At 40.4% G+C, this 14,707-nt stretch overlaps 1 protein-coding gene across 5 annotated transcripts in view; it reads left to right on the top strand.

Annotated features, from left to right (window-relative positions):
* The window catches only part of tbl1xr1a (TBL1X/Y related 1a), a 194,653-nt gene that overhangs the window by 23,718 nt on the left and 156,228 nt on the right, over positions 1-14,707 (top strand). The window contains exon 1 of one of the 5 annotated variants that reach the window (XM_078563839.1): positions 10,046-10,065. The exons of the other annotated variants lie outside the window; for them this stretch is intronic. The gene's annotated coding sequence lies outside the window, so the exon portion shown is untranslated. Of the gene's footprint in view, positions 1-10,045; positions 10,066-14,707 lie in introns of those variants that run through there. 5 annotated transcript variants of the gene reach the window in all.

The raw sequence follows: 14,707 nt of genomic DNA, 5'->3' as shown, positions 1-14,707 counted from the left end.
TTTAATATGCATTGTGCTATTGTCTATATAGATTATAGAATTAAACACCTGAATATGAAACTTAGATTACTTTTCAGAATGCCACCTTGCCTCATGGATACGATTTATTTGGTAATGATTGTATGCCCAGAGAATTAAGTCATATAATTTCATTCTCTCTCTTTTTGTGTCTGTTGACTGTTGCAAATACTGTGACAGTGAGTGGCTAATCATGACATTGTTCAGGAAGTAGTAAGGTTATTGATGTGTACCATGTACTAAATGAAATGAGACAGTAAGTGCTACTGAATGTGAAATAACCTTTTTGAAGCATATTGCTATTGTATTTAGAATATTGAGGAAGTCTAATGTTATGACTAATGTTGCAATAAATTCACTTGCTGTGGTGCTAGTGATTTTTCTTTTTGAGAAGGCCAATGCTGTCTTCTGTTTGAAAACTAGTGACTGACCAGATGTAGAAACATTAATACTGTAATAGGTAAAATGCACTGATGTGAAGTATTGATCTTTGAGATCAGAAAGCTTCCGGTTCGATTCCTGGTCTCATCTCAGGGGACCACTCTGGGTATAAACATTGGGCTTGGGAGATAACAAAATATCAGCAAGGGTTCCCATCCTAATTTTTAATTCTGTGACTCCTGGAAAGTGGGTATTGGGTTGAGGACAGAATTCTGCTACAGTTGCCCACTGCAGGGCTCAAATATGGGAATACTTCTGTAAAGCACTTAATCATGACTGATTTTTAGTACTGGAGAAATAGTTCAAGTCACAGTTTATTATATGTGAAATGAAGTAGAATTATTTTAAAATCAATTGGAACGCCTGTGGCATTGTTCACTGTGCCAGTATTTGGGTACAGACATTTTAAGTAGCTAAGTATTTTGGATAGCAACAAATCACTTACCCTGCAGAATATTGATTCTGATTCTGTTTTTATTTTTAGAAATGGAAATATTAGCATTAAGAAAATCTGCAGATGTAACAGCTATGCAGTTGCTTGAAATTTACATTCCCACTCTGAACAGGTCACTTTAGGTGACTAAGATCTCCTGGTCTCAATTAGAAATCGGTCAAGTACAAAGCGCTTGTAATGAGAGGGAGGTAGGTTGAGGGTAGGGATGAAGGGAATAGCCAAGATAGAGGCAAGGCAGGCAATGAAAGTCGGATTGTGCAGGATGTGCTTACCGCTTCAATGCATTTTTGTTGGATGTTAGACTGAACTCTTAATTCTGTGGAAGTAAAAGCTTTACATATTTTAGAAGCCATTCGTCGAACATGCACCAGGCTTATTGGCCCCTGAAAAAAATGTAAATGATGTTGGGTGATCTAACATCAGTGCAGGTTTACTCCAAATGGTTGTGGGCAGCCTACTTCCACAAGAACAGAGCTAATGGGTGCATTTGGTATTAGCATTGAATGTGAAGTGCAGTTTTTTTTATGCCTAGCCTACAGCTGGTATGAAATGAGAAATACAGGACATCTTAACAAGCTCAAGAGACACAGTAAGTGAGTGGGAAAAAAAATGCCGTATTTTTGTGTGAAAGGAAATCATGGCACCCATTTGCTGCCGGGTTTTGTGTGCCCACCATGGTTTTGACATTGTGCTTCAGGCAGCTAGAGGTATTTTGCCGTTAAGTGCAGTTGATGATTTTTGTTACCTGGAGCTAGACATTTGCAAACACCATCTTCTGCAACTGTTTCCTCACTAAATAATTAAGCTGATTGGTGTCAGACTATGTTTATTTACAGAAATTAGACTTTGACCTTAAACAGAACCATTTAAAGCCAGAACCACCTTGGCTATGTTATCATACATTGAGTTGAAAGGCATAATGCTTCTGCCATAAAAATCATATCTAATTGGCTGTGAGCAATGCAAAGGACAATGAATATATACTAATTCGACATTTATGGAACTAATAACAGTTACTGATTTTGCCCCTCTACAATACCAGCAATTCGTTGTTACTGAATTTCAAAATGTTGCCTCTACATAATGCACCCAACAGTTTAGTGGAAGTTTTTCCAGTTTAAAATCCAGCTTAAAACATGTATTTAAAACTTGGGTAAAAATAAAAAATTCTCTTATGAATGAGTTGGAGAAAAAAGCCACAAACAGGCTGTAGGAACAGAAGAATATACATGATGTCAAAGAACCATTCTAGTTCAACTAGCAAATGCCAATGTTTTTAAAAAAAATTCAACTGCTTTTATTTATAAAATTTTCCTTGCACCAGAAAAATATTCAAGTGTTTTATAGAGAAAGCAAGAAAAGAACAGATAGAAAAGAGTTTGGGTCAGGCTTGAAATGAGCAGTTCCAAAGTCTTGTCGCCCTTTACATATTTGTAACCATGTCTCTGTCCTGCAGCCATGGTTAAATGGAAATACTGCTCAAGATTAACCTTTCTAAACCATTCTGTATCTTTTGTATGTGTCTATAAAGTTCTCTTTCTCTTGGATGACTACATTCAACTGATACTCCACTGATTTAGCAATGTTGGTTAATTTTTATCACTGTTGTCAAGAAGTTGAGGCTCAGGGCATTAATGATTGACCTAAATATGTTAACCATGAATGGAAGTTGCACTGCCCCACCTCTCTCACTTTTCAGGAGTGTCTGGTCTGTCCAGATTTGGTGTCTCATGTGAGAAAAAAGTCCCTTTGCCATTATCTTAGGTGACACCTTAACTATGATCCCTTTCGATGCAATGGTCATATGTTATTCTCTTATGTAAGTTGCCATATGATCTTGTGCTACTGCCAGAAACTCATGATAAGTTGAAAATGGGAAACGAGGCTGATTTTTCACGCCCACTCAACCTACCCTGAGTGTGCTGAGACTTGTTGTAACACCTCAATTGCCATCTTGACTGAAATCAGATAACTCCACGCAAACCAAAACAAACTTCAAACTTTGATTTGCTCCCTTGGCTGAGATCATCTAACCCAGCATGGACCTCTAATGAAACCTGACCTGTGAAATGTAGGAACCAACCAAAGCGTTTGTATGCATGCCTTACGGTATTCTAGCGACAGCAAGAGTTCCACTTGTTTACTGCTGACAGAAAGCTATCAATAAACCTTGCAGTGGCACTGAAAGCCTATTTTAGCAGTGAAGATTTATTGCCAAGTGAGTGCGAAATTCCAGTTGATGTATTTTAAACTCATTAATTGGATTCACTGTGTACACCCTGAACCCTCACAACTGGCATAAAGTTAACAAAAGTGTTATCAAATGACCCCGACTGCATTGATCCACCACAGACCCACATTACTCTCATCTACTTCTCAGATTCACTGAGTGAAGATTTCATCTTGCCTGCTCTTGCTCCACTGTTGATATTTTTCTTACTGTGGATTGGAGGGCAGCACAAAAAATAGTTACGTTCATGAGACTATTACAGTGTTGCTAATAGAGTCATTAGGATTTTCCGTACCTCCTAAGGAACTTTTTTCCATATCCATACACTATTGTAGCATGAAACGCATGGAATTTCATTAATAAAATTATATTTTTAGATTACAGCATATCAGTAATTTGAGACGTGGCATATAATTGTAGCATGCATGGGAGGAACGTGACCTTGCATTAATGGTTCCCAAAGCTTTCCATCACTGGGAGATTCCTTGTCTCTTGTCTGGGTCTATTATAGACTGACTGACAGATTTTGCCATAATTTTCTACAACAGTGACTACATTTCAAAAGTATTTCATTGGCTGTAAAATGCTTTGAGATGCCCAGAGGTTGTGAAAAACACTGTGTATGCACAAGATTAATTCCCTATTATAATTAGTCAACAACACTATTATCATTATATCATGTGACTACCAGGATGTTAGAAGGTGAATTAGATGGACCATGGCCTGCCTGCCTGCCTTGCCTGAATACTGTGGCCATCATTATTTCCAATAACTTCATAAACTTAGAATTCATTGTTTAATTTATGTACTTGTAACTTGTAGATATTGGAAAGCCATTTAATGGTTGAGAGGTGAAGCACTCATCACAGAGTACTCAGCCTTTATCTTGCTCTAATACCTGTGATGCTAATTATAGTAACTTTTATCCTGTTTGAGCTGTAATAGTTTTAAAGTAGCATAGATGCCAAGCTTCACAAAACCCATACCCAGCTTACTGGTAGAGTTTTTATGATATCCGAGTACCCATTCGTGATAGTTATGGAATTCTCCATTCGTGATTTGTAAAGTTTCTGGCACAAAATTTGCAGGGACAGTCTTCAGATTCATAAAGTCTGTTCTGTATGGGATGGTACACAATGTCCTCTTGTGCACCAGTGATTTGTTTTCTTTTCACTGGACCAGCCAGAAGATGGAAAGTTAGTCAATCATTAGATTTTTCACTATTTATTACTCTGAATTAGAATAATTCACTTATTCTGTCTCCTATCATCAATAGAAAATCTAGCTTCCACAGATGGTTTTGACACTGTAACTGTAGAAAATAATTTTGGGCCAAAGCCTGGCTTTAAAAATGTGTTCTGCAAGCATCAAAAGAGGATTGACTCTTTAGCCCCTTGAGCCTTCTCTGCCATTCAACTAGATCATAGCTGGTGTATATTGCATCTCCATTTACCTGCCTTTTGTTCCATATCCTTTGAAATCCTTACCTAATTTAAAAAATCTTCAATCTATCCAGTTTGGTCTTGACAATTTCAGTTGTCCCAAACTCCACTGCCTTTTGGTGGAAGGATAGGGGGAGGAGAGAGAGAGAGAGAGAGAGATTGTGTTCCAGATTCAAACTATTATTTTTGTGTGTGAAAAAATGCTTTCTGATTTCATTTCTAAATTTCCTAGCTCTAATTTTAAGATTATCCCCTTCTTCTGGATTCTCTTGCCAGACAAAATTGTTTCTCTGGTATGTATCCTTTGGTTAGGTCATCCCTCAATCACCTAAAATTGAGGCAATACAAACCAACTTGTTGCAACCTGTCATAATTTTAACACTTTAAGTATTGGAACCATTGTGGTGAAACTGTATTGTACTCTTTCCAAGGCCAATATATCCACTTTATCTTTCCTGCAATTTGGCACTCAAAGCTGCACACAGTACTCCGGTGGGGTTTGACTGAGACTGTGCAACTGAAGCATCACTATCTCACTTTGATATTAAAATTCCCTCGAACAAAGGCTAATATTTCATTAGCCTTGTTGATTTTTTTTGCATCTAGTACATTAGCGTTTTGTGATCTATGCATGTGGATGGCAACTTTCTTTAATCCTGCACTCACTGTTAAGAGAATATTCTCATTTGTCTTTACTTGATCCAAAGTGGATGACTTTACACTTCCCCACGTAGAACTCCATTTGCCATAGCCTGCCTGGAACCCTTCGGAACTTCCTGCTCTTAATTAAGTAACTTATTCACTCCAAACTGTCATCTGCAAAGCTAGATATACAACTTGCTATTTCTCTTACCGTATTAACATATTTGATGAAAAGCTGAGCCCCCAGTGCAGATTTCTGGCCAGATGGTGCTCCCCAAACAGAATATTCCCTTTATTTCAGCTCTTTATTTCTTACCTCCCAATTAATTACCAACTCATGTCACTAAGTTGCTTCCAGTTCTGTGTGTTTTCATTTATACTAATAACTTCTTCCATAGAACCTTATCAAATGCCTTCTGGAAATCCATGTTGACAAAATCCATCAATGCTGCCATATCCACTAGTGACCAATTCAAAATATTCAACTCGACTCGTTAGACATGACCTACCTTTCACAAGAGCTGACTCGCTTTGATCAGCTCATTCAGCAGCAACTTGTGCATGTTCTCTTCTTTGGTAGTGACCTATGATAAGGGGTCAATATAATGTGGTGGTCCTATCGGCTGTCCCTGTGTGTTGGAAAATAGAGAATTCTTGCAGGTGTTACGATAAATCATTTTTCTCTGAAACAGTGGGTTGTTTTCAAACAATAGTTTTTGTAATGAAATGGCTTGCTAGCGTTCAGAGGGCATTACGAGTCAACCTCATGGTGTGGACTGGGGCCCTGTATCTGCCAGATTGGGGAAAAATGGTGGGTTCTTTTCCCTGAAGGATATTGGTGAAGCAGTAGGGTTTTTATAGTAATTGGCAGCTTTTATGGTCACTTCTCTTTCCTGTTGCGAGCACATTCCAGATTTATTGATTCAGTTTCACAATTTGCTGTGGTGGAATTTGTTCGCAAGAAGTCTTGACTTGCCGCTATTATAATTACGGCACTACTGTACCCTTCTGTTACTGATTTACAGATGGTCATGGAAATCAATCATGAGCACATTCTGGTTAATGAAATGTTGGTGAAGTCAAAGAGAAGTGCTGTAATTTCTCAATCAATAGACTGTTTTGGCCAGCATTAAAACTGTATGATTCAGTAGGTCTGGCGTTCTTTATGGAGGTCTGGACCCTCATAAAGTCTGTTTGCAAATTCTGTGTTCATTACAGAGAGCTTTAAATTGTCTATTATTGATGTAGATGGTCAGGCATAGCCCAATGTCAAGTCATCTTTTTCCATAAGAGTAGCAATAAATTTAAATTCTATTATTTCATACTTTTCTGATATATGCCAGTTTTGTATTGGTTTCCCTCCTTGGAAAGCCCCTAAAAAGCCTCATTGTTTCTTTGCCCCCTCCCGTTGTTAACTTCTTTGGCTAGAATTCACTTTGCCTGGGTTTGTTTGAGGAGGAGTTTTACAGTGTGGGTTGGTATATATGTTAGATACACCACCATTGTAAAAGTTTTAGCTGTACCCCACTGGAGATGCTGATTTTCCTTGGAATGTTCCCATGTCTGACATCCCTGAACTGCTATAAATTTACAACATTAATTCTGGTACAATTGCCAAATTTATAGACAGGAGTGCAGTTTGGTATTTCATGCTAAGTCTTCTTCGTTGCTTTGATTTAATGGGTCACAAAAGTTTTCTGAACTGTGCAGTCATGGAGTGGACAATATGGGTAGAGAGTTGGTTTCTAGTTCGAATTAGCTTTGGATAAAGCCATTCACCCCTTTCTAGATATGAAAAGATTTGAGAAATTATCCAGGCACCTCCCATCTGTGTGCTTTTCTTACATGTTGACACGTAATTCAGCCAGTCATGATTGGGAGACTACGCTTCTTATCCTTTTCCTGTGTTTGCAAGAACAGTGACTGCCAAACTGACAGTTCCTAAACTTCCTGTCAGTGGCTGATGTGTATCTCGTTCCCAGTTTAGTTTGTCTGATAGTTAGATTTCTCATTGACATACTTTTGTCACAGGGCTCCCCCAGTTCGTCATTGATTTTAATTCCCAGCCTGAAGCAGCTAGGTCCTGATGCCAAAATTTACATTTTCTCCTTTGAGTGCGGGAGTTATGTTTCAATTTCCTCTTGGCTACTTGCTTGACCTTATCCTTTCTCTGAGATGGAATGTCTCCACCAAGCATAACAATAAGATTAAACAATTCTAAAAAGAATCAGTTACAGCTTCAGCTGTGTGCAGTGCCAAGGAAGCCACTCATACAATGATGGTTGAAATTCAAATCCAAGCAACTAAGAATCCAAACTATTTATTAATGGGGTATATTTACTCATTCCCAACCCCAACTGCCAATCTAGATTAGTTACATAGGTATGACAACACTTCCTACACTCCATACTTTGAATACTTTCACTTATTAACTGTAATTTTTCAGCCTACAATGCTTTTAATATTTTCTCCAAACACCAGTTGTTTTTTTATAAATCAAGACTTTGAAAATTTGATAGTCGCCTGCTGTACCTGGAATAGGAAGAATCCTTTGTCTTGTATTACACATGCAAAGACATGATGGTTTGGATTTTACAGTCAACAGTGAAGGGATGGGGTTCACCACTGACCTCAAAGAAAATGGCCTACAAAGATTTAGCCAGCTCTAGAGCATTGATTTTCCCCTATTCCCCTCACCTCCAACAGTAAACGAGGAACCCATGGATTCTTTTGTCACTAAGATTGAGACCATCAGAACAACTACCTCCCCAACTATCCCACCTGGCCAGATTTATCGTAAAATTATCACCTCCCCCACTCCCAACCAACCCCTGTCCCAGTTGTGAAGTCATATCTTCTCCAGTTTCTCTCCTTTCTTCTTCTCTCAGCTCATTTTGTTCATGAGACTCACCACCTTGATCCTATTCTCACTAAACTGCTGGTCACCCAACTTTCCCACCTGGCCCCCATGATAGCTGATATTGTTAATGGTTCTCAATTCTTCAGTTGTTGTCTCTCCCTCATTTTAGATCTGCCATCACCACCCCTCCCCTCAAAAAAACAAATCTTGACCCACCATCCTTGCCAACCATCCCATCTCCAACCTCCCTTTCCTCACACATCCTTGAAGGGGTTGTCGCCTCCAAAATCTGTTCCCATTCCAGAACACCGTGTCTGAATGTCTCCAATTAGATTTCAACCACTGCCATAGTGCTGAAATGGCTCTTGTCAAAGTCACAAATGACATCCTATGTGACTGTGACAAAGGTAAACATTACCCCCTCATCCGTCTTGACCTATCTGCAGCAATTGACCAAACCATCTTCCTCCAGTGCCTGTCTACTGTCATCTAGCTGGGTGGGACTGCTCTCATCTGGTTCCATTTTTGTTTATTTAATTGTAGCCAGAGAGCAACATGCAATGGCTTCTCTTGCTCCTGCAGTTAACTCCAGCATGCCCCACGAGTATATCCTTGGCCTCCCCTCCTATTTCTCCTCGATGGCACTATCCAAAGGCTGATGGCACCCAACTTTATTTCACCATCATCTCTCATGGCTCCTCCACTATTGCTACATTTTCAGACCTTTTATCTGAAATCGATTATTGGATGAGCTGAAATTACCTTCAGTTAAAATGGAGAAGACTAGTTTTTGGTCCTTGCTGAAAACTCTGTTCCCTTGTTATTGACTCCATCCCTCTCTCTGGCAACAGCCTGAGATTAAGCCAGCCTGTTCACAAAGTTGGCGTCACGTTTTACCCTGAGATGAGCTCCCAAACTCACTCATGCCATTGCTAAGACAGCCTATTTCTACCTCGGTAACATCACCCAACTTTGCCCCTGCCTCAGCTTATCTGTTGGTGAACCTCTTATTCATGTTTTGTTACTTCTAGACTTAACTATTTCAGTGCACTTCTTGGCTCCCTCTAAACTTGAGCCCATCCAAAACTTTGCTGTCCGTGTCTTAACTCATACCAAGCCCCATTCACCTAACATCCCTGTGCTCGCTGACCTACATTGGCTCCCAGTTAAGCAACATCTTGGTTTTCACAGCCATCAAACCAGGAATTGTAAAGCATGGATTATAAATCACTTTATAATCATTTTACAGAGAGCAAAATAAAAATTGGGACATAGACATGAGATTAAGGTAGAAGATGAAGCATTCTATAATCTTCTCCAGTCCGGAATGCGTGTTGGGACCAAGTAATTTTTGGATTTCAGAATTTTCTGTATTATAGAATGACATTAGAACGCCTAACCACAAGTGTGTGAACTGGAAAACGCTGTAGATATAAATATTTACCTCAGGTATAAAATAGTGATAAAACATTATAAAGCAGTAATAAAAATTGTTTTGCTTCTCCAAATACTGTATCTTCCATGTTTCCACTTGTAAAGTACTGCATTAAAATGATGCCGAGAGTTGCTTGGGTCTGCTCAAAAAATTTCTAGACAACTGGTGTTTCTGAACAAAAGATTTACAGGCTGGAGAAGTTGCAGTGCATCATAAACTTTTTTTAAAAAATAGACAGGATTTTAAAAAATTTTAAAAGTCACAGAATGGAAAGAATGACATCCCACAGTTATAAAATGAGTTTTTCAGGGCCTGAGATGTTGTTCTGCAGCAATTATGACTTGATATGTCTTTTAAAATTCAGTTATACCTCAATTTTTTTTCAGCCAGCGCAGATTTGTTGAAGGCAAATTGTGTTTAACTAGCTTGATGAAGTTTTTAAAGAGATAACAGAGCGTTGATGAGGAGATGCTGTTGACATACTGTACATGGACTTCCAAAATGCACTTGATACAGTGCCACACAACAGACTTGTGAGCAAAGGTATAGCTCATGGAATAAATGGGACAGTATATATATATAAAATTTGCGGATGATACAAAATTTGGAAGCATTTTGAACTGTGAGAATAGTGTATAACTTCAAAAGGGCATAGACAAGCTGGTGGAATGGGCGGACAAGTGGCAGATGAAGTTCAATGCAGAGCAGTGTGAAGTGATTAATTTTGGTTGGAAGGTGTTATAGACTTGATTTTTTAGACCGGTTTCTCATAAGAAATAGCGAACTTTATTTACAGGGCTTTAGCAGCAGTTACATGCTTCCATCAAGATCCAAAAATAGACACAAACTCCTCCCCTGAGGTTCTTCGCGCTTAGGACTGATTTGTTCACACTGTCATGTGATACTACACAGTACAATAAGTCTCACAGCTACAGTCACTACATTGCTTAAAACCTACAGTTACTACAGTCCTCCCTTTTAAATTTTTTTTTGCAATTTGTATTTACAAGAACAACTACATTCATGACATTATAAATATATACACAGGTGGTGAAATTATAAGTTCAGTGTCTCAGGTGGTTTCCTGATCCAGATGGAACGTTGTAGCTCCATGACTTTAGAATCTTACTGAATCTTTATTTCCTGGAACCACAGCAACATTAGGTACCTCCTTGGCACAGGCAGTTCACTGTTATCCACTCGAAAAGAGTCACCTGGTGTGTCTATCCTTGGTTGATCAATTATAACGGGGACCACAGGTTCTACAGCGGTTACAGGTGGAACATCAGCTTGTTGGAGTATCTCCCTTCTCAAATGATTCATGTGATCTGACCCTCCATTTCTACATGGTACGACAACAGTCCGGTCACACAAACTGTTACACCAGGCAACCAACTCGATCAACCACCAAAGTTTAGTACAAATACTGTGTCACCGACACTAAATTCTTGCTCTCGACTATGCAAGTCAAGAGTCACTTTTTGATTCCCTTAACTGTTCTCTACCTCCTCCTCCAAACTGGGGAGTACCAAGCTTAATCTCGTACGAAAGCGCTTCATAATTAATTCTGAAGGTGTTGAACTTGTGGGGGTCATTCTACAGTGAAACAGACAATATGAAAGTTTAGTTTTCCAATGATCCAATATTTTTTTCATTCCAACTTTAAAAGTTTGTGCTGCTCTCTTGGCCAATCCATTAGATGAAGGATGATATGGTGCTGTCTTTACATGTTTGATACCATTTAGGCTCACAAATCTTTGAAATTCACTAGTAAATGCAGTACCATTGTCTGAGGCAATGACTTCTGGTAATCCGTCTTTGGGAAAACTTTGGCTTAACCTTTCTATAGTTGCACCTGATATTGGTGATCTAACTTCGTACACGTCTAACCATTTTCAATGTGCATCAATTATTCTTGGAAACATGATGCCTAGAAATGGGCCTACACAATGTATATGCAGTCTCACCCAGGGTCAACCAGGCCATTCCCATCGGTGCAGTTGGGCTGCAACAGGCAACTTCTGTAGTTGCTGGCACTGGAGACAGTTTTTAACCATTTTTTTTATATCACTGCCTGTACCTGGCCACCCAATATAGCTCCTTGCAAGCATTTTCATTTTGGAAATTCCGGGATGTGCACTATGCAACTTATTTAAGATTAGTTCTCTTCCTTGTGAAGGTACTCGTGTACCCCATAATAGGATACCATCCTGACTACTCAATTTATTCCTTTGAGTGAAGAATGGCTTCAATTCTACGGGGACTGGTTCCTGGGATTATCCTTTCAATACTTGGTCTCGTAATCTAGACAAGACTGGATCACCGTTCGTCCAGTTTCTTATTTGTCTTGCGCAGACTGCCGAAGAATCCAGGAAATTCTTCACTAATACAATCTCTTGGTGAGTTGGAGCATGTTCAATGCTCTCCTGCAAAGGAAAGCGGATTAGAGCATCTGCATTGGTTATATGCATCTCTGGCCTGTGCATAAAAGGTATATTCGTATGCTGAGGAAATCAGATCCCATCTTTGAAGTCTTGTGGAAGCTTTGGGAGGGATAGTTTTTTCTTTGCTAAACAGACCCCCAAAACGGTTTGTGATAAGATACTGTAGTAAAGTGTTGGCCATGTACATACTGATGGAATTTTTTAACTCCAAAAATAATCAATAATCCTTCTTTCTCGATTTGTGAATAACCTTTTTCGGCCATAGAGAGGCTTCTGGATACATAGTCTATTGGCCTTTCTGAACCGTCGTCCATCTTGAGATAGTACCGCTCCCATGCCATAGGTGGATGCGTCGCAAGTTAGCACCAATTCTTTTGCTGGGTCATAGTGTACTAATTTCGAAAAGTGCAAGAGCTGTTTAACTTTTGTTATGTATGTTGCTGTGGTTGTCCCCGGGCTCCTGTTCTTGAATTAAATTTGAACCTCTGCATGATTATGGAGGGTTTGGGCTGAAAATGGCAGTTTACAAGCTTTACCAATTTGCTGAAGGTCTTCGAATCGGGAGCGTTCGAGGCCATCAAACTACGGATTAAATTGTGTTTTACTCCCGCAAGCGCTTAGAAGAGTTGCTTTCCTTTTTTCCTCCACCGTTATTTCGTTTGCTTGGAAAAATAAACTGAGGCGCTCTATATATTCACTCCGATCCTCTGTGGATGAGTGGAAAGGGTCGATTCTGCCAAAAAGTGGCATACCTGGTGAGTATATTTTCCCTTTGCTCACATTCACTAGGCGAGGGACAGCGCCGGAACCAATTTACCCTCGTCGCCAGTTATGGACTTGATTTTCCAGACAGGTTTCTCTTCTGAAAGAGTGAACTTTATTTACAGGGCTTCAGCGCAGTTACATGCTTCCATCAAGATACACAACTAGATACCAACACCCCCTAAGGTTCCCCGCACTAAGGGCTGATTCGTTTGCACTGTCACATGACACTACACAGCACAATAAGTCTTAAAGCCACAGTCACTACATTCCTTAAAGCTACAGTTACTACAGAAGTACACGGGGAGACAATATAAACTAAAGGTTACAGCACCAGGGGGACCTGGATGTATATGTGTATAAGTCATTTAAGGTGGTAGGACAGGTTGAGAGAGCAGTTAATAAAGCATACAGTATCCTAGGCTTTATTAATAGGGACATAGAGCTCAAGAGTATGCAGGTTATGTTGAACTTGTATAAGACATTAGTTTGGCCTCAGCTAGAGTATTGCGTCCAGTTCTGGGCACCACACTTTAGGAAAAATATGTTGGCAGTAGAGTGCCAAAAAGATTCATGAGAATAGTGCCAGGGTTGGGGGAGGTGATGGCGTCGTGATATTGTTACTGGATTAGTAATCCAGAGACCAGGGTAATGCTCTGGGGACCCGGGTTTGAATCTCGCCATGGCAGATGATGGGAAGGTGGAATTTCAATTTAATAAAAATCTGGAATTAAAATAACGATGATCATGGAACCAGTGTCGATTGTTGTAAAAGCCCATCTGGTTTACTAATACCCTTTAGGGAAGGAAATCTGTCGTCCTTACCTGGTCTAGCCTACACATGATTCCAGATCTACAGTGATGTGGTTGATTCCTACAGGCCCTCTGAAATGGCCTGGCAAGCCACTCTGTTGTAACAAACCGCTACAAAGTCACAAAAAAGGAACGAACCGGACAGACCACCCAGCATCGACCTAGGCACTGGAAACGACAACGGCACTCTCAGCCTTATAGACCCTGCAAGTCCTTCTTACTAACATCTGGGGGCTAGTGCCAAAATTGAGAGAGCTGTCTCATAGACTAGTCAAGCAACAGTCTGACATAGTCATCCTCATGGAATCATACCTTACAGATAATGTCCCAGACATCACCATCATCATCCCTGGGTATGTCTTGTCCCACTGGCAGGACAGGCCCAGCAGAGGTGGCGGCACAGTGGTATACAGTCAGGAGGGAGTTGCCCTGGGAGTCCTCAACATCGACTCTGGACCCCATTAAGTCTCATGGCATCAGGTCAATCATAGACAAGGAAACCTTCTGCTGATTACCACGTACCGTCCTCTCTCAGCTGATGAATCAGTGCTCCTCCATGTTGAACACCACTTGGAAGAAACATTGCGGGTGGCAAGGGCACAGAATATACTCTGGGTGGGGGACTTGAATGTCCATCACCAAGAGTGGCTTGGTGGCACCACTATTGACGGAGTTGGCTGAGTCCTAAATGACATAGCTGCTAGACTGGGTCTGCTGTAGGTGGCGAGGGAACCATCGAGGGAAAAACATACTTGACCTCATCCTCACCAACTGGCCTGCCGCAGGTGCATCTGTCCATGACAATATTGGTAGGAGTGACCACCGCACAGCCATTGTGGAGACGAAGTCCCGCCTTCACACTGAGGATACCCTCCATCGTGTTGTGTGGCACTACCACTGTGCTTAATGGGATAGATTTGAAACAGATCTAGCAACTCAAGACTGGGCATCCATGAGGCGCTGTGGGCCGTCAGCAACAGCAGAATTGTACTCGAACACAATCTGTAACCTCATGGCCCAGCATATCCTGGTTCAATGAAGAGTGCAGGAGGGCATGCCAGGAGCAGCAACAGGCATACCTAAAAATGAGGTGTCGACTTGGTGAAGCCATAAACACAGGACGACTTGTGTGCCAAACAGCATAAGCAGCAAGTAATAGACAGGGC

Source organism: Cetorhinus maximus, chromosome 19, assembly GCF_964194155.1.
Source record: "Cetorhinus maximus chromosome 19, sCetMax3.hap1.1, whole genome shotgun sequence".
NCBI classification, from domain to species: Eukaryota; Metazoa; Chordata; class Chondrichthyes; order Lamniformes; family Cetorhinidae; genus Cetorhinus; species Cetorhinus maximus.
Note: the sequence above shows the minus strand (reverse complement) of the source record. Positions and strands in the feature narration are given on the sequence as shown.